Here is a 26,166-nt window from a genome sequence, read left to right as displayed (position 1 = left end):
CTCCCTCATCCTTGCTCAATGCTCATGTCCCACTTATCTGTATGCAGTGAAAGCTGGGTCTGAGAATAAAAAAAATCATTACGTCACGGCTCAGATTACATTCTCTAATCTGTCTCATTAACCTTGTACTGTACCCGTCCCATGTTCCCATGTGAATGAATACGGTTAGATACGTAAGATTAATAGTGATTCCGAACTTGATTTAGTGTGTGTGTCCTTCTCCCTCTCTCCCTCTCTTCCCCTCTTCTGCTCTCTCTGTTGTCATGAACATTTTGTTCATAAAAACCTGTATGTGGTCATTCGACATCCGGGACGTCACCATTAAGCGCGAGTCAATTGGCTTTAAAAATCCGGTAACAGGCTGATTACAAAAAGCACACTTAAAGCACTCTTAAAAGAGTTAATTTGTCACAGTTATGTCGGAACATGTTGATTCATCACACAGTCATGGATTGTTTAACCCCAATATGTGGCCGTTCAAAAATTACGTCATGCTATTTATGTTTTTTTTTTTTAGCGAGGTGCCTGTGAGCTTGATTAAACCTTATTAGTAATTTTTATTCTTCATATGATTAGATTTTTTTGGGGTCCGTCATCATGATTAACACTCGACCCAACCAAAGCCAATGGAAATCTGATGCAACAAAGCCGGACAGCGTATCATCAACAGAAGCCGATCGGCCTCATGTGTTCGGCCCACCAGAAAACCAAGATAGCGGCCATACCATTTTGTCTGGGTGCAATGGTGGGCAGAGTCAAACGACAGATGTGGGTGTGGTCCCGCAGCTGTCTGACCAATGGGTGCACATTTCAAAAATCCACCCCCAACAAGAACCCCAACAACACCAACAGCAATAGGTGGTGTTAACATTGTACAGGAATTTAGTGAGGGCCACACCTAGAATGTTGTGTGCAGTTTTGGTCACCCCAGTTCCGGAAGGGCAGATGCCATAGAGAGTGTTCAGCGCAGGGCTACTAGATTGATTCTGGGCCTAGCTAGACTCAGCTGTGAGGAGCGGCTGAAGGAGACAGGGCTTTTTCACGAGAAAGGAGGCGGTTACGAGGAGATATGATAGAGATGTTTAAGATAATGGAAGGTATCGATAAAATAAGTGTAGATTAATTGGTCAACAGAGTAGACACTGATAAAACCAGGGGCCATAGCTTGAGAGTAAAGAAGAGGAGAGATAAGACGGTAGTAAGGCAGGGGACTTTTACTCAGAGAGTAGTTAATGCATGGAATGGTCTCCCTGGAAAGGTAGTGGCAACAGAAAAAATAGACAAGTTTAAATTAGAATGAGATAGGTACCTGGAAGTTATGGAGATAGAGGGGTATGGGGATGTTGATAAGACTTTTAGGTAGTTTTGAGTATTGATGGGTGATTGCGTGCATGTGTGCAGAGTGCTGTTGGTGGGGGTCTCGTCAAGGGGGGTTGTGTGGTTGTTGATGTGTTTTTAACCCTCGAGAGCCCACAAAATGTTCTGGGTGAACAAAAAAAAATAACCCCTGGGGCTCTAGAGGGTTAACCAAGCTCATGCCCCTTTCCCTGAGGGGAAGAAAATGAAAAAAAAAAAATGCAAAAACTACAAAAAAAACTACAATGTTTTTTTTTTTTAATTTTCATTCATTAAAAACTTTTTTTGCATTTTATTCCTTGAATCGTGTGTTGATGGGTTGGTGTGGTGTTCGCGCAGGCATGATGGACTGAATGGCCTCGACCTGTGTTGAATTTCCTTGTTATTCCTTGTTAATGCGAAGCTCTTGTAGACCTGTGACATTTCGCAGGTAAAAACAACACAAAAATTTAAATGTACTGTATGTATATATATATATATATATATATATATATATATATATATATATATATATATATATATATATATATATATATATATATATATATATATATATATTTACTTGTTCAACAAACTGCTCTGCCTCAAAGTTGTTGAAGAAAAATGGAGCAAAGTTACAAAGCTGAAATTGTTGTTCCCGACACATTGGAAAATAATGCCTTCATTTTCATATCACACGATCTTGCCCTTTGCCAGTGATGAATTGCAAAATCCAAAACTTTCAAGATCAATTTTGCCGTTCCAAACCAGAAGAACAAAAAAGTATTCGTCACGATTTTAGGAAAAAAATGTTACTTCCAAAGATCGTACTCTGCTGTGACGTTAAACCGTAAACCAGGCTATTTGAGTCCACGATGAAGGCCGCCCTCAACTCACGTTGAAGGGTGTTGAGCAAACTCGCCATTCTTGCCAAATGCAGGTTGGAGAGGGCGAACAGCCATGGGAATTGAGCTCACACCATCTAGTGGAAAGAGAGAAACGAGTCTTTAATAACTCGACAATAATGTGCTTTCAAAGGAAGTCTAAATAAAGTGTGAGAGTAGATAAAAGTCGACGCTTCACCTATTGATTACCCATTTCAGAGCCATCGATCAAATCTTTGCTATTACTTGCAATCTTCAACCTTTCTCACCTTGATTAAAATTGTAATGATCTACCTTTTCCAGGTCAAGACAGGCAGTCATTCCAAAGTTGTACACTGGATTTTATTTAAACATTTGTACGAATGGGAGAATATTATGATTTGGTGATGGCTCACCTTTTTTTATGAGTCGAGAGAAGGACACAATTGGACACACTCGGGCAGACGATACTATAGTCGATGGAAGATGCGGACAAAATAGTTCAGGTGAGCATTTAGCTTGTATTTGGAGAGGGTAACAAAGTATGTGTTGCGAGCTGAGTGAGTGCAGCCTGGTTGGGCCCACAAGGAACAAATAGCTTGAAGTATGGGTGGAGTAAGATCAAAACGGAAGCAGTAGAAACGACAAGGGCAGCAACAAGTTTGTGATCAGAGTGGAGCAGATTTTGCACCTCAGCCTCTGCTCATTATCAACTCGCATTCCTCAGGTTTTTGTGTTCCACTGCTTCCAGGGGCATATGGTGAGATCTGGGAGGGTGAGGTGGAAGCCTAATGAGAGGAGGAGGAGGAGATGGAAGCCCAATGAGAGGAGGAGGGGTGGAAGCCTCATGAGAGGAGGAGGTGGAAGCCGATGATGATGATGATGATGATGAGGAGGTGGAAGCCGATAATGAGGAGGGGGAGGTTGAAGCCTAAGGAGTTTTTTTTAGCTGTATTTGTTTGTTTAATGGTACATTTTCATGGAAGGTTGTAAAATTAAACAATATCAAACTAAAACGATCAATCAAAGATCACGTACCTTCTCAAGGACAGGGTTTTTTTTCCTTTTTTTTATAGACTTACTTGTATTTTCATTTCCACATACCTTATATTGGTAGCCTGGTGTTGGCTTAGTGGTTAGGGTGGTGGCTTGGGATCCCAGTGTCCTGAGTTCAAGCCCCGTTGGCTGCTGAATTAACACCAGGGGGTTGACTCAGCCTGTCATCCTTCCGAGGTCGGCGAAATGAGTACCAGTGTACTGGTCCCGGTGTATGCCCCGGTTAGAATAGGTATACCATATCCCTGTGTGTCGTAAGAGGCGACCAGGGTTGGCGTCAGGAAGGGCATCCGGCCATAAAACATTGCCTCAAGAAAAAGCCAAACCCCTGCACAGCAGGGAAAAATGGCTGTAAAAATGGTCATTTATTTTTATTTTATACCTTGTATTGGTACTGGACTCTGTTGAGAAATGATAACGTGTGGCTATCACTCTGTGGCGTTTGTGGCCATGAGCACACACTGTGCAGCCAAACGGACTCCTCTGGCAACGGTAATAATCTGGGATGTATTCATTACATTTTGAGATGCCTCCTTGAAACCATTCCCCAAATTATAGCAAATTAATGAGGTTCGAAAATCTAAATTGAGGGAGTGCATGAAGTGTAAACTTTTTTTTTTCTTTTTTTTGTGATTCACTTCACCAGATATGACTGATTTGTTTTCAGCATAGGTACCTGATTTTGTTTTCTCTACATTTTAAACTTGTAGCATTATTTTCTGTCCACTGCTCCCCTTGCTAATTCTTCCTCAAACCCTCCCCCCAAGCCTTGGCATGTCTTGTCATCTTTGTTTACTTCTGGTTGTGGTGGTGGTGGTGGTGGTCGTATGGCAGCTTAGCTGCCGGGGTAGCTATCATTTCTTGAAGCGTGACTGTATCGCTGATGCAGTGCCCCTCTACCAGTACACACACTGGAACTGGTGCTCATTTTGCCGACCTCGGAAGGATGACAGGCTGAGTCAACCCCCTGGTGTATTAATTCAGCGGCCGACGGGACTTGAACTCAGGACCCTCGGATCCCAAGCCGCCACCTAACCACTGAGCTAACATCAGGCTCCCTTCTGGTGGTAAAAAGCTTGAGTTGATGAATTTGTTTCTAGCTTTAAGAGGCCATTTAAAAGTTGTGGTCAACCATGACTATGGAAGGGTCATTAATGATGTTTGCTTTGAAAATTCTACTTCTGTGATGTCATCATCAATTAATAACTTAATGTTTGGGTTAATTGACACAATCCAATTCCTGAAATAACTGTTGATATTATGTCAGCTGGTAGTCGGCTTTGTGTTGACAAACTGTCACTGAAGTGAAGTACGTCAGGAAATGGTAGTGTTGTCTTAAAAGTACTGAGGTGGTTATCCTCGAGGTTGAAAGGTCATTTCGAAACACAATTAAACTATCCAGCTGTTGATGCTGCTCTGTTTAACGTCTGCTGCAGGGACAAGGGTGAAAGTAAAGTCACTCACTGATGTGTTGTTTATTTCCTTGGAGGATGCCAAACATTGGTGAAGATTTTGATGGCACTCTGGGTATGATTTTTAACAAACACATCAGAGTGCCAGGTCATGTCAAAAGCACTATAAATGTTGAGAAAGATGTGACTCCTTGGCCTTGTTTTCATGTTCAGAAGTTTTCAATTTTTGTATGGACCTCAAATATCCGGGGCCTTCGCTCAAACCTTTCAGATCTTTCCATACAGGTTGCCACTGACAAACCAGAAATAATCTACATAACAGAAACTTTCCTCCCTCATGACATCTCTGACTCCCAAGTATCTCTCCCTGGTTACTCCCTCCTCCGGTATGACAAAACTGAGCCTCGTCCTGGTGGAGGTGTTGCTCTCTTCATCAAAGACTCTATTCCTCACTCTCCATGCACTGCTCTCACTCCCCCACACCCCCAGGAATACCTCTGGCTACGGCTTCCCCTCCACTCCCACCTCATGTTTATATGTGTACTGTACCGTCCACCGAACAGTGATGACTCCATTTACACCTCTGTCTGAAAACATGGACCAACTTCTATCTTCTCATCCAAACTCCCTCTTCCTCATATGTGGCGACTTCAATTGTCATCATGCCAGTTGGCTAGGTGTGGGTACCTCTCTCACCTGTCATGGCATTTCAGCAAAAGACTTCTGCGACTCATTGGAACAGACTCAATCGGTCAACTTCCCGACCCGGATCTCAAGCAATGATGCTGTATCTCTTCTGGATCTGATTTTCACCAATTTCCCTGAAAATATCTGCTGCTCTTCCTCCGCTCCAATTGGTTCTTCTGACCACGTCCTTGTCAAAGTGGACATCTCACTGGCTGTTATCAGAGAACCACCTCACCGCCGTCGAGTCTGGCATTTCACTCAGGCTGACTGGCAGGGTCTCCGAGCAGCCATCAAACATCTAGACTGGTCTCCCATCACTACTTTCTCCAATATCAACTCATCCTGGGAATTCTTTCAAAGAAATTTGCTCTCCCTCATGCACAGACTTATCCCCTCTCGTCTTCAGTTGTCCTACCCATCCTCCCGCCCATGGTTCACCAAAGATTGTGGCGAGGCAGTTGTCCTGACACAGCTTGCCTTTGCCTCATGGAAAGCAAATCCAACTGAGGGTAATCTCAGGTCCTTCCATAAAGCTCGGAACAAGTGTGTATCTACCCTCAGGAGAGCCAGAAAACAACATCTTTCTCATCTCAAGTCTGAACTCTCAAACCTCTCTCCCTCCTCCAAATCCTGGTGGCGTCGAATCAAATCTGTTTCTGGTGTATGTTCCCCCTCCATCCCCTCCCTTACCTCAAATGGCAGCACTGCTGATACCGCACGTGAAAAGGCTGAATGCCTAAACTCGGTGTTTGCATCGAAATCTTGTGTCCGAAACCCATCGTTTTCTATACCCACCTTACCCAGTCGCACCCAACTGTCCTTGGACTCTGTATCCTTTTCTCCTGACAAGGTGGAGAGCTTGCTGTCAAACCTCGAGTCAGATTCTGCAACCGGTCCAGACGGCATCAGCCACGTGTCCTAAAAACCTACTCTTCTGTTCTTGCTCACCCTCTCTCTGTTCTCTTCACCCTCTCATTTGTTCAAGGTCATCTGCCATCTGCTTGAAAATCAGCAAACATCACTGCCCTGCACAAAAAGGTGCAAAAACAGATCGCTGCAACTCCAGACCAATCAGCCTTCTCCCAATCATCAGCAAGGTTATGGAATCCATCATCGCTTCAGACATTAAATCCTTCCTCTTCTCCAATGGCTTGATTTCCAATCATCAATTTGGTTTCAGACCAGGTCACTCTACCCTGGATATGCTGCTTCTACTCTCCCAACAATGGATGGAGGTACTCAATGCCGGACATGAAATCAGAGCCATATCCCTGGACATATCACGTGCTTTAAACACAGTCTGGCACCCTGCACTACTCACCAAACTCTCTTCCTATGGTATTCAAGGCCATCTCCACTCATGGCTCGCAGACTTCCTCTCCTGTCGCAGTCAACGTGTGGCCCTAAATGGAGTTATTTCATCCCCTCCTCCTGTCCAGGCTGGAGTTCCTCAAGGTAGCATTCTGGGCCCTGTTCTTTTTATGGTTTTCATCAATGATCTCTCTGACTCTCTGGAAAATCCTCCATATCTCTTTGCTGATGACTCCACCCTCTGTCATCCCTCAGAATGACAAGCAGCAGCTTCTTCATTCTCTGCATATCTGGGTAAAATCACAAACTGGTCCAACACGTGGAACATGTCTTTCAATCCGGACAAATCTCACACTCTCACTATGTCTCTCCGAAAGGACCGTTTGGAATCCCCCCCCCCCCGCCCGCCATCTACTTTCTCAGCAATCCTCTGGAAGAAGTCCTTTCTTTCAACTTCTGGGTCTCACTATCTGCCATGATCTTTCCTGGGAAAGCCACATTTCCAACCTGGCCTCCGAAGCCAGTCGCCGACTGGGAATCCTCCGTCGTGCAAAGTCCTTCCTCGGCCCACCTGAGCTTCTGACCACATAGAAAGCTTTCGTCCGCAGCCTGATGGCGTACTGCTCTCCCCTCCGGGCTGGTGCTCCTGCCTCTCACCTTTCTCAGCTTCATGCTGTAGAAACCAAGGCATTTTGGATCTTTGGTATCTCCCGCCATAAGGCTGAGTCTTCAGGCCTCTCAGTCTCACTCTCTAACCACAGGCAGGTCGGTGGTCTTTCTGTCTTCTTCCATCTCCCCCCCTCCCCTGCTGTGTCTGCAATTTGTCTCCACCATATTTCCGCAGGGCACTCAAGGTCTGCCAACAACCCCCTTCTGGTAAAACTACCAAAATCACGAATCACTACAACTCCCTCACTCTGTTCAATCCTATTCTTCCCTCCTGGCCTTCAAAACAGCTGTTCACCACCACCTCTTGTCATCCCCCATCCAAATCCTCGATCTTTTATACCCCCGTTAATCCACCCCAAACCCACCTCCTTCAAATTCTCTGCTTTCCTTCCTGAAAGTCCCTGTAGTGTCCATCTTGTCGACCCCGTGTTCCACGCCCCATCCCTCTCCCTTCCACAGATCTCCTAATGTCTCTGTTCCCCACTGTTTTGTCCTTCCCACACCCTCTTGTCTCATGCCCCCTTGCTATGCGTTGTGTGTTCGCTCTCATACGAGCCTTGACAAAGTATACAAAATAAATAAATACGAAGTGTACTCATTGCTGTGCCACCAGGCAAAACTGTTGATCATCCAAGCCACACTGGGATTAGTTCAGCCGAAAAGCAATTTGATTGCAGTAACATAGTCAATATGTGCACATTGTTGATTGACTGGTTATATATCTTTTCCAATTTTTTTTTTTTTAACCTTTATTTGCTTCTTTTCATTCATGGGATGTTAAGGAAGAAGTTCGATGAATGGTGATCCTCAAGCAAGCATTTATTATTTTAGCTTCCTGATTAAAGGCAATGATTGAAGGTGAATATTTTAATTGTCTAATTACTCAAATAAAGAAGCTCTGTAATATCCATGGATTATATTATGCTCACATTAGATAAAGACCCTTGTTGTTGTCCTTTGTTTCAAGTTTGTCCAGATGTTATTTTCTAAGAAATTCTGTAAAACGATGTTGTTGGTTTTTTTGTTTGTGTTGTTTTTTTATTAACACCATTCAATATTCACACTCTTAAGTTTATCTTCAGCTTGTACATTTTCTTGTATGTATGTGTAATATATATATATATATATATATATATATATATATATATATATATATATATATATATATATATATATATATATATATATATATATATATATATATATATATATATATAAATACAGTGGGGAGAACAAGTATTTGATACACTGCCGATTTTGCGGGTTTTCCCACTTACAAAGCACGAAGGGGTCTGTAATTTTTATCATAGGTACACTTCAACTGTGAAAGATGGAATCTAAAACAAAAATCCTGAAAATCACATTGTATGATTTTTAAATAATTAATTTGCATTTTATTGCATGAAATAAGTATTTGATCACCAACCAACCAGTAAGAATTCCGGCTCTCACAGACCTGTTAGTTTTGTCTTTAAGAAGCCCTCCCATTCTCCACTCATTACCTGTGTTAACTGCACCTGTTTGAACTCGTTATCTGCATAAAAGACAGCTGTCCACACTTAATCAATCAGACTCCAACCTCTTCACAATGGGCAAGACCAGAGAGCTGTCGAAGGACATCGGGGACAAAATTGTAGACTTGCACAAGGCTGGGATGGGCTACAGGACAATAGGCAAGCAGCTTGGTGAGAAGGCAACAACTGTTGATGCAATTATTAGAAAATGGAAGAAGTTCAAAATAACAGTCAATCTCCCTCGGTCTGGAGCTCCATGCATGGTCTCACCTCGTGGAGCCTCAATGATCATGAGAAAGGTGAGGGATCAGCCCAGAACTACACGGCAGGACCTGGTCAATGACCTGAAGAGAGCTGGGACCACAGTATCAAAGAACACCATAAGTAACACACTACGCCGTCATGGATTAAAATCCTGCAGCTCACGCAAGGTCCCTCTGCTCAAGCCAGCGCATGTCCAGGCCTGTCTGAAGTTTGCCAATGACCATCTGGATGATCCAGAGGAGGAATGTGAGAAGGTCATGTGGTCTGATGAGACCAAAATAGAGCTTTTTGGTTTAAACTCCACTCGCCATGTTTGGAGGAAGAAGAAGGATGAGTACAACCCCAAGAACACCATCCCAACCGTGAAGCATGGAGGTGGAAACATCATTCTTTGGGGATGCTTTTCTGCAAAGGGGACAGGACGACTGCACCGTATTGAGGGGAGGATGGATGGGGCCATGTATTGCGAGATCTTGGCCAACAACCTCGTTCACTCAACAAGAGCATTGAAGATGGGGCGTGGCTGGGTCTTCCAGCATGACAACGACCCGAAACACACAGCCAGGGCAACTAAGGAGTGGCTCCGTAAGAAGCATCTCAAGGTCCTGGAGTGGCCGAGCCAGTCTCCAGACCTGAACCCAATAGAAAATCTTTGGAGGGAGTTGAAAGTCTGTGTTGCCCAGCGACAGCCCCGAAACCTGAAGGATCTGGAGAAGATCTGTATGGAGGAGTGGGTCAAAATCGCTGCTGCAGTCTGTGCAAACCTGGTTAACAATGACAGGAAACTTCTGATCTCTGTAATTGCAAACAAAGGTTTCTGTACCAAACATTAAGTTCTGTTTTTCTGATGTATCAAATACTTATTTCATGCAATAAAATGCAAATTCATTATTTAAAAATCATACAATGTGATTTTCAGGATTTTTGTTTTCGATTCCGTCTTTCACAGTTGAAGCGTACCTATGATAAAAATTACAGACCTCTACGTGCTTTGTAAGTGGGAAAACCTGCAAAATCGGCAGTGTATCAAATACTTGTTCTCCCCACTGTAGATATATTTTGTATATGTATTATTCTAGTGTCATGGTGAATGGACTGAAACCGAGTCTACATAATACGGAATTTCTCGGTGCCGGGACCTTACGGCCCGATAGATGGTCCAAGCGGTCTTTCAAGGCACTGCGTTCAATTTTACTTCACGTTACCATTCCCCAAAGTCATCAAAAGCATCCGAAATGACGGCAAACCCACATGGAAAGCAGATAGCTGAAACGTGCTGTCGGTGGTACACGCACCTTTGGGGTTTCCTCTGCTTTTGTGTACATATGTTGTTCGTGTTGCCAAACCAAGCGCGTTCTCTAATGACTGCAATCCAAGGTTATGAATGAACGTACCTGTCGGTTACCACTATAATGGATCTTTGTCAGTCGGTGGCTGTGACTTCTAAGTGACGTTACAGGGATCACATCAACAGTTTAACGTTTTTTTAAACTTGTATTTCAAATAATCAGATTCAAAGTTAAATGAGGAAGGTCACTATTACATGCAATGCCTAACTCCGATTTCCGCGTTGTGTTGTTTCCACCACCCAGTGTCCCAGTCCTGCTGGCACAACTCACGCATGTCCTCTGTGGCTGTCGAACGATCGATTCCTGTCACAGTGTTCTCTCTCTCTCTCTCTCGTGCACTGGCCCGTTCAGGATGACTGAAGAGCTCAAAGGAATTATTTTCCGATTCACAATCTTAATGAGTTTTTAAACAACCTGATTATAATTGGCTCCACGCATTAACAACTGCTCTGGACATTACCACCTTGTTCACTCATCAGAGTTAAATCGAGCACGGGGACGATCGAAACTCACGGCTCGTCACTTGTCATCCGTCCGTCTACACCTCCCTCTCGCAGGTTTATATAGTAACACAGAACAATCCCATGCCTTTCAGCCAAATGCGTTTCTAGTCTACACTGGAAGTTTCGTCTGAGAACATTCCAGTACCTTCATGAATCTCACCAAGCAGTTTAGTATACAATGCTGCCATCCACAGTCAAAATTAGCTTGTTACGTCAAGGAGTTTATACCGATGCGTGCCAAACGAAACTTGTAACATGTAAAGGCCCGGTCACACCTTGACGTTTTAGCCAGCGATGGCAACGTATTAAAATGTATGTAAAACGCTGGCTTACGTTGAACTTTTGATGTTTTTTTTTAAAGATTCGGACGTATTCATAGCGACTTGGTCTTATGTATAACGCATTGGTAACTACACAGAACGTTTCGTTGTGTTATAGATAACTTATACCAACGAATGCTGAACCTGTTGTTGGCCTACACAACCTATGCCCAACGATAGTCTAACTTAGGCATAGCGCGTTGCACGCATCGCCGACGATGTCGTGACGTAGCCTATTAAAAGGCTAACGCACAACGATTCGAATCATAACTGCCGTAGAAATGGAAGGGTCAAAATCGCGGTCACACCTTGGCGATCTTGCCAGCGTATGCCGACGTAACAAAAAGTGTGTCTAAAACGTTGGGGCACGTCGAATACGGTATGGGTAAGTTTGGTATGCGCGAGTAGAACGCTAAATACGCTATCATAAGTCGTAGTAAGTAGAGTACGTCAAGAAATTTTGAACATGTTCAAAATTTTACGACGTACTCGGCGTATGACACACGTTCCGCATGCGATGGGGATAAGTTTTACACACGATATGTGGACGCTTACACACGTCCACAAAGGCTACTTATAAGCTACTCATAAGTCGAAACACGTCGCGGTAATGTCTTTTTTACGCGAAACTTATTTCTAACTTATGTTTGACGTGCTTTGAACCAATTCTTTACGTAGTCCCAACACACATCGACGTATGTAGACGTATTCCAATGACGTCTTCCGGTCGACAAAAAAAAATAAATGAACGTGTTTCTAGCTTACAACTGCCATATAAAGACGTGTTCCCAGCGGTTTTGGGAATTTGTATATAAAAATGGTGTTCATAAAAGGGGAACCCAACAGTGTTTTCGAGTTCCTTTTTGAGTCGATTATCATGTCAGCAGTAACAGTATCAGTATTACTATTAGTATTGGTATTAGTATTAGTATTAGTAGTAGTTTGTTCATGTTGGCAGTAGTAGGTGAGTGTGAGGGGGAGGGTGTGGGTTATGATGGATCGTCCTTGCATCAGCGTGTCCGCGGGTAGGTTCATAGGCTGCCACTCAACGATTTAAATGGCTGCATCTCCACTATTGAAAGTAGACGCTTGCGCTCAACAATTGGATTTTTTTTTACACTCAACGACTTTTAAACAGTACCACTCAGCTGGTTTCATTGTTTACAATGAACGATTTAAATTGCTGTCACTCGCCTTTGTTTTTTTTTTTGTTTGTTTTGTTTTTTGACGCTGGGGTTTGGAAATTTGAAACGTTTCTTCTGAACGTGTTAAAACGCTCAAACTCGACTATTTTAAATAGACGCTGCCGATGGACAATTGGAATCATAGCCAAGCAAGACATCGAAGTGTGAACATCCTCGTCATGCCGAAGAAAAGTTTGAAGAATGCTGCAAATAAGTGTCCTGGCCGTGGCCGTGGACGCTGACGCAAGGACGATCCATTATACCGACGTCTTTCAGCCTATGAGTAACTTAAAAGTAACGTCTGTCGACGTGTGGCAACGATCGCGTAACGTGCCAACAACACGTTAATCATAGGTTAGAAATAAGTTTCGGGTACGCTAAACATTACCTCGGCGTGTCTCAACTTATGATTAACTTACAAGTAGCATGTGTTGACGTCTGTCAACGATCGCAGACCGTGCCTACAACTTGTGGCCAGCGTAGCGGAACGTGTGAGTCATACGCCGACATACGTCGTGAAATTTCAAGCATGAAAAAATTTGAGGACAACCGAAAAGTACAACGTTTAAAGCCAACGTACAATGACGTATGGCAACGTACTACGACGTATGCTAGCGTGCTCTCAATGTTATCAAAACTTACCCATAACGTATTCAACGTGTGCCAGCGTTTTAGAAAAAAAATTCAAAAATCGGCATACGTTGGCTCAAACGTCAAGGTGTGACCGGGCCTTAACTGTCAATTTTAATCGTTCATATACAGGCATTTACTAATGCTTACAAAAATGCCACAACATCTGTCTTTTAACTGACACATGCTTTCTTACCTTTTTAAAGGATTAATTTTTATAAAGCAAAGCACAGGGAAGATGGTTGAAAAGATGCCGTATTGAATGGAACAAACCAAGTGAGTCAAGCGACACAACAAGGGGAATGGGATATGTAAACTTATATCCAACGAAGAAATAAAAGCTTGATTCCTAACCCACTAGGCACAGGTCACACTTTCATAACAAACAATAATGTAGGTGGGACTTCCCTTTTCTTTCTGATGCACTGGTGTGGGCACAGTTTGACACAATGGTGTCTTTAAAGACCAGGTGCACGGCGAAAGCCAGTAGGAATGGTCCGTAGCCGAAGTCAAAAACGGCCATGAGCAGGACCAGTGATTGATCGGCCAGGCCTTCAACCAGACCACTTGGTTTCTTTCGTCCGTTCCACATGAGCCTCTCTTGGTCCAGTCCTCATGGACTCTCTGGTTTTGACTCCTATGTACACCCTCATGAACTCTTTGGTGGACCCTTTTGTCTCCTGCCCTCACGTGCTCACAAGTCGACCGAGTCCTCCTTTTCCTCCTGGTCAGAGTTCGTGGGGTCCATGGAGGGGGGTCGGGGTCGCTCTTTCCTTCCTTGTAGAGGGCCAGCAGAGACACGTTCGCCGCCTCGACGAACTTCTGCTCAACCCTCGTGACAGCAAAAACCCTTTCGTGACAGCAAAAACCCAACAAAAACTCTAACACTGCCTCAGAGAGTGCTCGGGAATTTATGGACCTCCCTCAGCGGGGAGGGGTCTTGGTGAACACACCTCGCTGTCCGCCTTTGATTGGACAGGTTCCCACGGCATACCTTTCCGGGTGGGATTTCAGCCTTGTTTGGAGAAAACCGACCCTCCCCTCCGCGCGTGTTCGAGAAAGGTCGTGGTGGTGAAACTGCCTCGAACATCCTCGGGAATTCATCTTGGGCAAAGGTGCGCTTTGGCCCGCGAACTGAGGGCTGCAAGCGTGATGGTACCATGGATCGTAATGGGCCGAGGGGTCATGCAGATGGGATGGTTGTGAGATGACTTGTTAGATGTAATAACCTAACTAAAAGAAATCGCAACGCACGCCTTTGATTCTCCCACTAGACAAAAGGAAGGGGATCTGACTACACACATACTTAACGACATAACTGACTTTTGGGACATCTGTATGTTGAATGCAAATGGTTTCCAGATCCGTAACAATATATATGTAGTTTTAAAATGGCTTTACATGTAATTCATTAGAAAGCGATAAGCTGTGTAGCATATCATTTGAGGACACAATTCATGATTTTGCTTTTAGGAAATCAAGAAAGAAAATGTTTTAAGTTGTATCTGATTTCATTTTTCTAATTTTGCAAACAAGTTCATTATTACTTATATTCATAAAAGTGATCCTGATGACTTATTTTGTCACCATTTTGTTAATATATTAATGTATGTTAAAATTATTTTTAAAATTACATTTAAGTATCATTGCCGTGGATTACTATATATAATCTCTGACAGAGATCAAGCCAACCAAATGATAAATATGTACTCAGTAAATGTATTCATTTGAAAATAATTTGTATTTTTCACTTTAAATGCCTTGATATTAAATAATTAAAAGGCATATGTTGTTGTTGTTGTTGGTCTTTCAGCTGCTCCCGTTAGGGGTGGCCACAGCGAATCATCCGTTATGATCCGCATACTGATTTGGCACAGGTTTTACGCCGGATGCCCTTCCTGACGCAACCCTGGTCACCTCTTACGACACAGGGATAAGGATTGGGTTTCGCCATGATTCCGTGCTGCCCTACACCCTCTCATAGCATGGCACATCGCAGAGCACCCGTCCTCAAGCGATCCTCCAACCCAAGCCTCCCAGTAGCCGGATTACAGGCGCACGCCACTACGCCCGGTATAAATAATTAAAAGGCATATATGTTTTCAATTTTTGTGAGACCTTCTGGTGTAATTTTTTATTAACAAGGGGCCTCCAAGCTTTATACAGCTTAGGGCCTCACCAAGTATAAATCCAGCACTGCTCTGATGACATCCATTTATTGGAACTTGGAAGTGATAAATATTTACTGTTAGACCATACACTTTTTGCAAGTTAAACACTGACAACATTGTCAGTTCATCCAAGTGAAATGGCCTATATAGTCAGTTTATATGGTAATAAATTACATTATCAATTGAACTAAAGTGTGGTTGATTGTTTTGTAAGTTAAAGCATCTTCAAGGTGTAAACTTTGTAGGTTTATAAATAGTACACTATTGTGAATACCGATGGAGCAATTAGGTCATTCAGGCAGTAGTTATACACAAAAAAAAATTCCATCTTTTGCCCTTCAAATACTTACACTGTGGAGATCAAGTTTTTTTAGCATGAAATTTATATTTTTAATAATAATTGGTGACATAAAAAACATTAAAGTAAAAATTATATTGAAGTTTTTTTTTGTTTTTTTTTGTATACCATGTTGAGGCTTGTTTAAGAGCTAACAAGAACATATAACAAGGCAGGAGACAATAGGGGTGTGAGAGGGAAGCACAAAATAGTAGGGAAAAGAGACAAAAGGAGATCTGTGGAAGGGAGAGGGATGGGGCAGGGAACACATGGGTAAAGAAGATGGGACTACAGTGACTTTCAGGAAGGAAAACGGGGACTTTTGAAGGAGGTGGGTTTTGGGTGGATTAATGGGGGTAGAAAAGATCAAGATTTTCGATGGGGGAAGATACGAGATGGTGGTGAACAGCTGTTTTGAAGATCTGGAGAGAGGAGTCGGTTGAAGAGAGTGTGGGAGTTTGTTCAAAAGGTGGGGGGAGAGGGGGAAGAGGAATGAAAGGGTGAAGGTGAGCAGTGATTCTTGATTTTGGCAGTTTCGCCAGAAGGGGGTTTTTGGCGGACCTTGAGCGCTCTGTGGAAATATAGGTGGGACAGAACACGGGAAGCAAGGCCGGAGAGGAGACTGGAGAAGACAGACCACCGACCTGCTTGTGGTGAGAAAGTGAGCGACCCAAAGACTCCGCTTCATCGTGGGAGATACAATGATCCTACAAGCCTCGGTTTCCACAGCTTGAAGTCGAGCTAGGTGTGATGCAGGAGCACCATCCCAGAGGGGAGAGCATTACTCCATCAGACTGAATGAAAGCTTTGTAAGTGGTTCGATGCCCAGGTGTGCTACGGAAGGACTTTGCAACACGTAGGATGCCCAGTCAGCGACGGGCTTTGGAGGCCAGCTTGGAGATGTCGCTTTCCCAAGAAAGATCCTGGCAGACAGTGAGACCCAAAAGCTTGAATGAAGGAACTTCTTTAAGGGGATTGTTGAGAAATTAGATAAGGTGGCGGGGCGGGGGGGGGGATTCCAGACATCCCTTTCGGAGAGATATACTGAGGGCGTAAGCAAAGAGATAGAGAGGATTTTCCATAGAGTCTGAGAGATCATTGATGAAAACGAGAAAATGCACAAGGCCTAAAACACTGCTTTGAGGAACTCCAGCCTGGACAGGAACATGAGATGAGATAACTCCATTAAGAGGCATGTGTTGACTGCAGCAGTAGAGGGAAGTCCATTAGCCATGAATGTAGATTGCCTTGGATACCATAAGCAGTGTTTGATGAGCAGTGCAGATGCCAGACTGTATTGAAAGCTCGCGATATCTCTGTGGAGATGGCTCTGATCTCATGTTTGGCATTTAGGACCTCCATCCATTGTTGGGAAAGCAGAAGCAGCATGTCCAAGGTAGTCACCTGGTCTAAATCCAAATTTATGGTCAGAGATCAAGCCATTGGAGAAGAGGAAGGATTTGATGTCGGAAGCGATGATGGGTTCCATGACCTTGCTGATGATTGGGAGCAGGCTGATTGGTCTGGAGTTGCAGGGATCTGTTTTTGCACCTTTTTTTACGCAGAACGGTAATGTTTGCTGATTTCCAAACAGATGAAAGATGACCTTGAGCAAATGAGAGGGTGAATAGAACAGAGAGAGGGTGAGCAAGAGCAGCAGAGCAGGTTTTTAGTACATGAGGACTGATGCCGTCTGGACCGGTTGCAGAATCTGAGTCGAGGTTTGACAGCAAGCTCTCCACCTTGTCAGGAGAAAAGGACACAGAGTCCAGGAACAGCTGGGTGCGACTGGGTAAGATGATGAATTATTGATTATGATTGAATGATGATAAATTTTTTGAGTCGATCCCAAAAATATAATTTACATTATGTTTGGTTATGTATTACGCCTTCTATATGTGTTTTTTGTGGGGAAAAAAATCTATATCATTTCAAAAACCTATAAATAATCATTTATCATGACAAGTTTCATTGTCGTACAACAAACCATGTGTAAGTAATCGATACATTTTACAACCCTTCCCAACCCCCTGTGCAAAAGGAGAGCTGACAAAGCTCAATCTGATGACATTTAGAAAATGCCCATTTATTACCACGAAGCTTCCACTCTGTGATTGCTGTCATATCAATTCATCATCTACAGAAGTAAACCTTTCAAAAACACCATGAGAATTCGCCACCTGAGGTTGTACCAACAAGTGCAATTTTGGGTCCTGGACAATGAACTGAAAGGCCAAATGTACTTTGCATAAAGGTTTTTATTTTTTGAATACACTATCGAGGCAGAAACTCACAACAACAACAACAACAAGGGGTGCAGGAGACAAAAGTGGCAGGAGAGGGAAGGAAAAAACAGTGGGAAACAGAGACATGAGGATATCTGTGGAAGGGAGCTGTATGGGGTGGGGTACACAAGGTAGACAAGATGGACATAACAGGGACTTTCAGGAAGGAAAGCAGGGAATTCAAAGGAGGTGGGTTTCGGGTGGATTAGCGGAGGTAGAAAACATCGTGGTTTTGGATGGGGGAGATAAGAGATGGTGCTGAACAGCTGTTTTGAAGACCTGGAGGGAAGAGTGGGATCAAAGAGAGTGTGGGAGTTTGTTCCAAAGGTGGGGGAAAAGAGGAATGAAAGAGTGAAATGATCAATTAATGACAATGTTTTCAGGTTTGTAATTTAGATGGCATTATTAGCTCTCGTTGGACTTGGTCCGAAATGGGGGCTTATGGATTTGGTCTCGATTTTCATGTGCATGCGTGTGTGCATCCGCAACCATATCTCGGACATGTATGGACCAATTTTATTTGCACTTGGTACAAAGACAACACATGATGGTAAACATAAGCACATCATTTTGTTTTGCAATGCAATCAAAGATGGCCGACTGGCGGCCATTTTAGTTGTCAAAAAACCCAGTGTCAAACACGTCCTCAACCATTTCTTGGGCATACATTCACCGATCTTGTGCAACCTTAGCACACAGATGACGAATGATTGCTTGCATATGCACATCGATTTATTTTTTTCTGAGATCAGATCCAAGATGGCCGACTGGCGGTAATTTTGTTGCTTAAACGTGTCCCCTACCATTTGTCGTGCTTGCATCATCCGATTTTGTTCAAACTTTGTAAAAGCACAGTACATGATGGCATACATGTGCGCCTCACTTTATTTTGCGATCTGATCAAAGATGGGCGACTGGTAGACTGGTGGCCATTTTAGTTGTACATAAATATGAGCTAGCCCTTTAATTCTGTACAGCAAGATTACTAAAACAACTGGGGCTATGACATTTTATGTGTTTTTTTTTTAACTTGTTTCTCCTTTTTCTGTAGTGAATGGATCTTTCTGTGGGAATTGATGTGAATGCTGAATTAATCATGATGCCATTTGTGGATTGATTCTCGAGGGTTTATTGATCTTTGAGCAAGGTGGAGTAGCACAAGACCTGTATTGTGACCTTGATTTTTGTTTCAATTGTGGTTTGCTTCATGCTTCCCCTTTGGCCCTTTGGATCATGACTTGGACTGTGACCTGGATTTTGATTTTGACCACAATTTATTAATGTTTCCCTTCCACTTCTGGATCATGATTTTGAAAGTATACAGCCATAAGAAGTTCTTTCTGAATTCTGTTTGCTATCTTTTTCTATTTTGCCACTTTTCATTGATTATAAGGTGTTTCTGTCAGGTTTTATATTCTGTTTTTAACTGACTGAGTGGTTTTGGTCTCCAAAACCCAACTCTCATCAAACCAAATTTGCATTATAAGTAACCACATTGGCTACAGAATGTAGCCAATGTGGGGGCAACCCACAGAATGTGGGGGCAACCACAGCATCTGATCGATCTGATGTCTGCACTCTACTCTGGTACTGAGAGTGCTGTGAAGTGTGGTGGTACCATCTCTAACTTATTTCCAGTTGTTACTGGAGTTCGTCAGGGATGTGTACTTGCCCCCACACTTTTCAGCACTTGTATGGACTGGATTCTAGGGAGGATGTCGGAGAGATCAAGTTGCGGTGCGTCATTTGGGAATGTCAAGATCTCGGACCTTGATTTTGCAGATGATGCAGTCATCTTTGCGGAGACTTTAGACATCCTCTTGGGGGCCCTCGAGGTGCTGAATGAGGAGTCGGAGCCGTTGGGATTACGGGTTTCTTGGGTCAAAACTAAGATCCAGGCTTTCGGTGACATCTTGGATGCTGCTGTCCTGTCTGTGTCTGTTTGTGGTGAGGATGTTGAGGTCGTGGAGAGATTCACTTACCTTGGCAGTGATATTCATGTCTCTGCTGGCTGCGAGTCAGAGGTCAATAGACGTCTGGGTCGGGCCTGGGGAGTCATGGATTCACTGGATCATGGGGTGTGGCGCTGCCGGTACCTGTGCGGGAGGACGAAAGTCCGAGTCTTCAGGTCCTTGGTACTTCCAGTCTTGCTCTATGGGTGCGAGACTTGGACTCTGACCAAGGATCTGAGATGGAGACTTAATTCCTTTGGTACCAGGTCTCTTCGGAGAATCCTTGGCTATCGCTGGTCGGATTTTGTGTCCAACGAGCGGTTGCTGAGAGAGACTCAGATGAGATTTGTTACCTGCATAGTCCGTGAGCGTCAGTTGCGGCTGTATGGACATGTGGCTCGTTTTCCTGACTCTGATCCTGCTCACCAGATTCTCTCAGCGAGGGAGTCTCATGAGTGGAGGAGGCCAGTGGGTCGACCATGTGCCTCATGGTTGCAACAGGTTGACCATCATCTCAAGGAGATGGGGATGGGCCTGGCATCTGCCTGGGGGATGGCCAGACGGAGGCCCCTGGAGTACCGGCGGAAAGTGGACGCAGCGACGCGCTGTTCTGGCACATGCTCCCATACCTGACCTGACCTGACCTACAGAATGCATGTAATTGGCTTAACAAGAGTCACCTGCATTTCAAATGTTGTTTTCTTTAATTGACTTTCAAGTTATTTAAGGAAAGTTGTCGATCATTACATATTGCTATGAATGCGATTTAAACATCAGGGAAATAACCGATTCCTATCATTATTCATTGATTTGAAGTACGTATTTACATCTCGGTTTACCACCAATTTGTGGATTCACTTGAACTTTGGCTCATTGTGACGCCAGGTTGTCAGAAGGGAATTTTGTCCCTCTTCTGATGAGGTTAGCAAAGCAGTTTTTAGCCTTTTAAAACCTGTTGTTTGGAAATGTGAATATTTTGTACAATCTCCAAGTAGTCTTGTTCTCTGCTACACATTTCCTGAACTAATGGAATCTTTTTTTTTTCTTGCAAGGAATTTGTTTTTGTTTGTTGTTTTCTCATTTTCAGTTTGTAGCAAAGTATGCTGATGAGATTGTTTTGTAGTGGATTCTCATTTCTCAAGGATAATGTTTCAAGTTAACTTGTGTATCATTAGGTTGGAAATTTTCATTTTGATTGATGCGACTTGTTCAGTTCCTCTAACTTCAAGTAGTAATGAGACATGATAGCTACCAAGTAGTTATGTAACAACTCACTTCTGATTGCTGTCTTATAGACATTTTAATATTTAATCATTGATTATGATTACTCCACGCACGCAAAGCAAAAAGCAGGGTTAAGTAATTGGTTCATGTCCGTCGGTCTGTCTGTCTGTCTGTGTTATCAGTTTATGATTGTCAGTTTATGACCGAGGAACAACTTATTTAAATTGAATGTTAAATTTTGAAGATGAATTAGAACATGAATATGAAGACAAGTTTTCCGTTTAACAGTACTTTCTCTCTGCATTCATTCCGATCGCATATGTGCAGAGATGAGTGAGATAATATTTTTACTCTGTCTGTCTGCCTGGAAGTGAAACAAAATTGAAAATCATTCCAAACGGGAAACTTACTGTTTTTAACGATGTTGTAAAGGACACAAACAACAGGCATGAAGAACTGATGTGTAATGTGTAAGATAGGGTGATGTAATAGCCACTGGGTAAAACGGCTGTGAAAACCGGAATTTGTTTCGATGCGTTCAAACCTCTTCAAAGCTTTACTTAAATTGAATTGTATACTTGAACACTGGAGAACACAAATCACCTTCATAATACTCCAAGAACCTCCAGTTTTGCAGGACTTGGATGTGTTCTATGGAGTGGTGTATGTAATAGGAGCTGTCAAGTGCAACCCCTGGGAAGTGGGCATGGCATGTGAGAATGTGCAGTATCAGGGTGAAGAAGCCACCGCCAAGATGGCTGTGTGCGATGCCGATTGATGCTGCGTTCTAGGGTGATCCATAAAGCCTCCATTTTAACTGTGGCCGAACGGCTTATTACAACGTATAAGGGTGGTGTATAAGACTGCTTCATTAGCGCTAAATTTCCAGATTTGTGTTTTTTTTTTTTTTTAACGATCTTTAAAATCATTATGTTCTTAAAATTGGAGTATGCACCTGAACATTTTGTGGGGTATCGTGTTCTTTGAACTCTCTTTTTAATTTCTCAATTTTTAATCTGTAGTACTGGAAGGCTGCCTTTAAAGGTATGTACCCGCTCACCTTTAAGCTGTCAAGCCTGGGTTTGAATCTCGACCCAGCTGTAAACTGTCACGCTGATCTTTCGCATGCAGGTCGAAGGAAGCATCAATATGTGCACATCATTATTGGGAACGACAAGTTTTTTTTTTTTGGTTTTTTTTTTATGAAGAGTACGAGAGTTATCACTGGCGTCATGAAGAAATTCCAAATTCCTCCCACAGTCATACGTCTGACCTGGGCAGCTGATTCCAGAAATACTTGGACCAGAATAGTTCCTTCTGACCCAACCCTACAACCCAGAATCGATTGCAGCCATGAAAGAACATTTAAACTGCGACCCTTCTTTTGTCGGTCTCTTCACCATTGAATTTTTTTTTCTGGTTTCTTCACTTTCTTTTTCCAATTCTCATTTAAAAAAAAAAAACTCTGAAATTCCAATCCTCATTTTGAAATTCACCATTTATTATAAAACTAAATTGAAACATTTGCATAGTTTACTGATCTTTAGATGAGAAATGTAATTGTACTTACTGTATAATGGGGGTGAGCTTTGCTTTTACTATTTGGGTGTAAGGATGCCTGCTGGACGTCCGTGCGAACGTTAGAAAGATTTTTCACCTCTGTCCTCACAGCACACCAGATGCCACCTTTTCGTTCAGATACTGTACGTGCATAGTTATTACCTGGACCAATTAATTCAGGACATGTGATGTTTCTTAGTTTATATTAATGTTGACAACCTGATTGCACATGAGAAATGAATTCTGAACGTCAGGTGTGATTAAGCGTACAGGTTTAGCCTTTCTTCAGCTCGGTTATCACTTTCTGTTTCGTACGACGGGCATTAGATGTCCTCAAATTGCTGGTCTGTTCTCATTTGTTCTTGGATAATGGATTTTGCTGGTGTTAATGAGACGATCGATATTATGGATTGAGCCCAGGTAATCTTTACATCGTGATGCATTTTGTATTGGTTTAAGCTCCAGTGAAGTTCATAAATGCACATTGATCCATTTTGCCGATTCTGGTGCAGCGTCGATTAGAAAATCGGCCCTAAAGCTACATTAAGACTATTGCTTCTCTTGCGACCGTGGATACCGTCGTAATTTGTGCTCGTGCAGGTGCGCTTCCTCGCATTCCAAGAATCGAGGGTATAAATGTGCATCGCTTGCGAGTTTTCTCTTCGGTTTTCTGTGATGTCCCATCGATATTTGCGACGAGTTTTCTGAGCTTTTAACCTTGTGCCGCAATGAGAGGTGGCCTTTGCAAGCCCTCTGTTTGCTTCGCCGTGGGATTGACGTAACTGCCTGTAACTTCGGCGGGACCTTTGGGCTAAGTGGTTCGATGTGTCTTTCGGGACCCGGGAAAACAGGCTCTCTTTTGCTTATGAGCATATGTCAAACTTCCCAGCAATTTCTGCTTTCCGTCAGTAGCAGAATTCGGGCAGTTGTGTTTGCTTGCTTTGTGTTCAATCCCACCCTGATGTAACTCGTGCCGTTTGTTCATTTTTATTTATTTAACTTTCAAATTGGCTCCTGTTTTTGCTGCATGTTTAACCGCTGTAAAATAACTTTACTTCGCCAAGTGTTCAGTTTTCAATAAGTTTTCAATTTTGTGTGTGCACGTTCAGCCTGCAGAATTCTTAACGTTTTTCATCTTGCCACTCTTTGTTTATGGAAGTGTTTCCACATTCCGAGCGGGGCTCCATTTCCAGTCACCATACTTCCTTCAGATGTATGAACGTGTAAATTCTACTCAAGACGACGTGGTCTTTTAGGCCTCATTACCATTTTTCCTTCTGCAGGAAATGCTCGTTGAGATTATTATTTTTTATTTTTTTGCTTGTATGTTTTAAAATGAGTCTGGCTGTTTATCAGAATGATTATAAACTGGCTGTCCAGGCTTATGAGATGTTTCATTTTTGGTTACTCTGTCGCATGCAAATTGAAAACCAAGGAAATTAAAGAAAAATCATCCTCCATGAGCCTTGATTTTTGTACTTTTTTTTTTTATGAAGTTTTATATTCACCGTACTTGGCTTCCAAGTTTTATAGCTGGCTACACGCTTGGTTTGCATTGGCCTTTTATCAACAAAACAATCTGTCTAATGAGAATATCACAACTAAAACAGATGGCCTGAGCTGCTTTTTAACGCAAGCTCGTGCAAACCCACATTATCTTTGCAAATGGATTACATTGATGGAGTTTTTTTTTTGTTTTTTTCTTACTACCCATCTGTGTTATCCCTCGTTTATCTTCTTGCCTCTTTGTGTCTGCTGCTAGTGCATTAAACATTCATATAGATTTGCACTTGCAAACCATGCTTCTTGAATAGTGCTCAATTGCGTTAGCTGCCTATCACAAGACAAGGCACTCACTTTGCCCAATGATCCGCAGCTGGTGAGAGTGAACGGGAAAAGACAAAGCATGGCTCTATATCGTAGCAACTGCGGCAGAGGTGTTGCACAAGCCTACGCCTCCTGGGCACCTGTTTTGAGTCAGGATCTTGAACTGCTGCCCACCTTTTCTCTGCTTCTTGTTTTCAAGATGCTCATGTTTCAGGCCTACCAGCCCCTCGAGTGTTTGTGCACAGCCTCTGGTACCTCTCATAGCCAAGGGTGCGTTTTGACACCCGTGCCTACTGCAGTTTTCATTGGTTTTTGTTTCACCTTGGCAAGGTGCATATACAATCTTTGGAATTGAACCTTGGAATTGAAAAGATTACAAATTGCATCATCAAGAGATGGGTTTTTTTTGTTGTTTCTTTTCGAGGATCGAAGGCTCATTGAGGATCTGCAACACAAAATCATGCAGACAACATGAGATGATGTCGGAGTTTACTTCAGACAACCACTGAGCTTAGTGGAAGTGATGTAACTTCCTGGGGCAGTTTGGGTACCGTGACACCACCTTTGGGGCATTCCATGTCAAGTGTACACACCCTCCTGACACGAATACCTCATTTTCTCCCCATATGTTGGTCATTTATTCACTTGGGTGAAAAAACTCAAAATACCAACTTTTAGACCTGTGGGCCCATCGGGGCCCATTTTAGGGGCCCCCCAAATTTGGGTGCCCCCGGCTGCCCCACAATCTTCCGGAGGCCATATCACAGGTTGTAGTGGTCGGATTTGGCTGATCTTGGGATCAAAATGCTCGTAAAAGCGAGGTCTTTCGAATTGCGTTAAGTAAAATCACTCAAACAGTAATTCAAAAAGTTATAGTTTGGGGCGCCCTTTGACCTTGGGCCCCCGCTCCCCAGCCAAACCGATGATCCCGATTTTTCTGTGTGAGAATACCCCTTCATATACTCCAACACCTCAGCGTAAATGAAAATGGGATCTCAATGGGTTCAAGTGTGATGATGATTTTATTGTTCGGCGACTCGGATGCTGGACACACAATACGCCACAATACAGAGCACAATATTTGAACACAAGATTTCCAATACACTATATCAGTATATTGTACATAAATTTTCCACATGCAGGAACTGGAAGCGATTAGTATGCCGGTTGTGCAGGGTTACAAACTATGCGTGCTATCACATGATGATAGCTAGGAAGTTCGGCTATCTGTGGCATTTTGGAACCAAACATCATGAGTTTCACATTTTGACGTATCGTACATACACATACACTGTGTGTACCGCCTGAACCGGCCAGGACACACTCCGAGGGACGGAGCCTGGCGAACTTCGCGAATCCAACTTTCAAGTCAGGGTTCTTCTCTTTGAATTTCTGAAACAGTTCCTTGAGATTGTTTAGTACTTGGCGCTTTTGAATTTTGTCTTTTCCATGTACATTCCTGACCACCACACAGTCCTTTTTTCCCGGCATTATTCGGCTGAATTCATCACTTCGGTAAAATTCGGTTACGGCGGATTTCACTTCATCAGGCAATATTTTACCCTGTTTGGGATTTGGAGACGATAGCGTACCATTTTCTTTCTCAAAATTTTTGGCTGGCACAGCCATTCTTTGGGAGCAACTGAATTCACTCATCATCCCTCTGATGCTCATATTCCGAGCAAATATTGTCAGTATACGTATTTTCTCTGA

At 43.0% G+C, this 26,166-nt stretch overlaps 1 protein-coding gene and 1 long non-coding RNA gene across 12 annotated transcripts in view; one reads left to right on the top strand and one right to left on the bottom strand.

Annotated features, from left to right (window-relative positions):
- The window catches only part of LOC147015710 (uncharacterized), a 173,893-nt gene that overhangs the window by 29 nt on the left and 147,698 nt on the right, over window positions 1–26,166 (bottom strand). For all 3 annotated transcript variants that reach the window (XR_015049805.1, XR_015049804.1, XR_015049806.1), the window contains 2 exons: window positions 2,233–2,317; window positions 1–1,770 (listed from right to left, as the gene is read on the bottom strand). The exon at window positions 1–1,770 is cut by the window's left edge and continues 29 nt beyond it. This is a non-coding gene — a long non-coding RNA (uncharacterized LOC147015710). The remainder of the gene's footprint in view (window positions 1,771–2,232; window positions 2,318–26,166) is intronic.
- Window positions 1–26,166, top strand: part of LOC147015711 (G protein-coupled receptor kinase 5-like) — a 243,326-nt gene that overhangs the window by 87,874 nt on the left and 129,286 nt on the right. The gene's annotated exons all lie outside the window — the stretch shown is intronic.

Source organism: Eptatretus burgeri, chromosome 12, assembly GCF_056783735.1.
Source record: "Eptatretus burgeri isolate ZD-2024b chromosome 12, Ebu_testis_v1, whole genome shotgun sequence".
NCBI classification, from domain to species: Eukaryota; Metazoa; Chordata; class Myxini; order Myxiniformes; family Myxinidae; genus Eptatretus; species Eptatretus burgeri.
The sequence above is the reverse complement of the archived record's forward strand: the minus strand, read 5'-3'. Positions and strand labels throughout refer to the sequence as shown.